Genomic DNA, 2899 nt, shown 5'->3' on the forward strand with positions numbered 1-2899 from the left:
GCGCCGAGCCATACTTCTTTTTTTAAGGCAGAGTCTCTATCACCCTGAGTAGAATGCCATGGTGTCATCATAGCTCGCAGCAACCTCAAATTCTTAGGCTTGAGCAATCCTTTTGCCTCAGCCTCCTAATTAGCTGGGACTACAGGAGTGCACCACTATGCCCAGTTAGTTTTTCTATTTTTAGTAGAGATGGGGTCTCTCTCTTGCTCGGGCTGGTCTTGAACTCCTAAGGTCAAGGGATCCACCTGCCTCAGCCGCCCAGAGTGCTAGGATTACAGGTAAGAGCCACCTGCACCTAGCCAACTTTGAATGTTCTTAGTCTCTCTTTTTCTTTTTTGTCCTCCATGCATGAGATATGAGATTCCTCTTTCTTTCCCCCTCCCCTGTCCTTCCTTCCTTTCCCTTCCCTCCATCTCTAAAACGAGTTGAGGTTCTGGTGCCTGGCAGAAGCAAATCTAAATTTTCTTCTCAGGAGGAAGTTAACATCCTAGATGTGACTGAAAGACTCCATGGTGGTCTGCATAATCCCTGTCCTCTGGTATTCCTTTTGTAGGCGGGGATTCCAATGACTTGCTTCTAATTTATAGAATACCACAAAGATGATGGGCTATACATGATTATGTGTACATGACTACATCAAATTTTAATGCCTATCTTGTTAAAAGACTCCTTGATTTAAAAAAAAAGCAAGCTGCCATGTTGTGAACTAGCCTTTAAAGAGGGCCACATGGCAAGCAACCAAGAGTGGCCTCTAGCTAATAATCGGTAAGAAACAGGTCCTTGTTCTATTAGTCTATGAGGAAGTAAATGTCAGCATCCATGTGATTTTGGAAGTGACTCTTGTCCCAGTGGACCCTCAGCTGAGACCACAGTTCTAGTTAATACCTTGATTGCAACTTTGTTAGACCATGAAACAGAAGAGCCAACTAACTTGTGCTTAAACTCTTGACCCACAGACCACCTGTGAGATAATGTGTGGCATTTTAAGGTACTAAATTTTTGGTAATATATTACACAGCAGTAGAAAGCTAATGTAGTAGGCCTCAAAATAAATCTATAAAAAGGTTTATAAGTACATTGTAGGGCACACTATAAAAAGTAACTAGCCAGCTGGGTTAGTGGCTCACACCTGTAATGCTAGCACTCTGGAAGGCTAAGGTGGATTGCCTGAACTCATGAATTTGAGATCAGCCTGAGCAAGAGCAAGACCCCCATCTGTAAAAATAGCTGGGTGTGGGGGTGGGCATCTATAGTCCCAGCTACTCAGGAGGCTGAGACAAGAGGATCACTTGAGCCAAAAGTTTGAGGTTGCTGTGAGCTATAACACTCTACTGAGGGTAACAAAGTGAGATGCCCCTCCCCCTAGGCCAAAAAAAACAGCTGAGCATGGTAGCTCACACCTGTAATGCCAGCACTTGGAAGGCTAAGGTGGGTGGATTGCCTCAGCTCACAAATTCAAAACCAACCTGAGCAAGAGCAAGACCCCATCTCTAATAAGTAGCTGGGTGTTGTGGCCGGTATTGTGGGCCTATAGTCCCAGCTACTTGGGAGGCTGAGGCAAGAGAATTACTTAAGCTCAGGAATTTGAGGTTGCTGTCCTTTATAAATCCCATGGCACTCTGCCAAGGGTGACAAAGACTCTTTTAAAAAAAAAAAACAGGCCAAAGAGAAAAAGATTACACTGAGAAGAGCAACAATTAAGAATTATCTGGGGCTCAGCACCTGTGGCTCAAGTGGCTAAGGCACCAGCCATATACACCTAAGGTGGTGGGTTTGAATCCAGCCCAGGCCCACCAAACAACAACAGCTGCAACCAAAAAATAGCCGGGCGTTGTGGTGGGCGCCTGTGGTCCCAGCTACTTGGGAGGCTGAGGCAGGAAACTCGCTTGAGCCCAGGAGTTGGAGGTTGCTGTGAGCTGTGATACCACAGCACTCTACCCAGGGGGACAGCTTGAGGCTCTGTCTCAAAAAAAAAAAAAAAAAAATTATCTGGGCGGTGCCTGTGGCTTAGTCAGTAGGGGGACGGTCCCATATACCGAGGGTGGCAGGTTCAAACCGTTTAGTATCTTAAAATACCACACATTATCTGCAACAAAAAAATAGCCGGGCATTGTGGCGAGCGCCTGTAGTCCTAACTGCTCAGGAGGCTGAGGCAAGAGAATGGCCTAAGCCCAAGAGTTGGAGGTTGCTGTGAGCTGTGTGACACCATGGCACTCCACCAAGGATGATAAAGAGTGAGCATCTGTCTCTACAAAAAAAAAAAGAATTATCTGACTGGGCACAGTGACCATGGCCTAGCCAACATAGTAAGACCAACCCCCCATCTCTATAAAACATTTTATTTTCTTGATTTTTGTGTATCTCAGAACTTTTGTATTGACCCACATAAATGGAGGACACATTTATGAAAAATATTGTTTGCATTATATCGTATGCATTATATTTCCTAAATCTTATGCTTGATGATATGTATCTAGATAATCTGGTTTTAATCCGCATTTTGAAATATAAACATCTAAGTTGAATATATGGCTTCTGATCTTATTAGATTACATTACACTTAATGAAACAAATGTATTGATATACACTCACTAGGCTTTTTGAAATGTAAGATTCTTTTTCTATACAAAAAAAGAATCTCTGTTTTCCCAAAAGATAAGCAAATTCTTCATGGCCAGTTTTTATTATGGTTAAATGTGTACTTGTACAATAGAGATGTTAGGGTTAAATGTAAATTAAAAAGACTATTAAAGTGATGATATAGTTGGATGTAGAAGCAGAGTAGAGGAACCTCCTCTTTGGAACAAGTCTCTCTAGGATTGATGTAGCGGGCCAAATTCTAAAAATGGCACTCGAGATTTCCTACCCCTTGCTGTACTCACCCTATGTAATTCCTTCA

The sequence above is a fragment of the Otolemur garnettii genome, unplaced genomic scaffold, assembly GCF_000181295.1.
Source record: "Otolemur garnettii isolate 467f Iridium unplaced genomic scaffold, OtoGar3 scaffold00187, whole genome shotgun sequence".
NCBI classification, from domain to species: domain Eukaryota; kingdom Metazoa; phylum Chordata; class Mammalia; order Primates; family Galagidae; genus Otolemur; species Otolemur garnettii.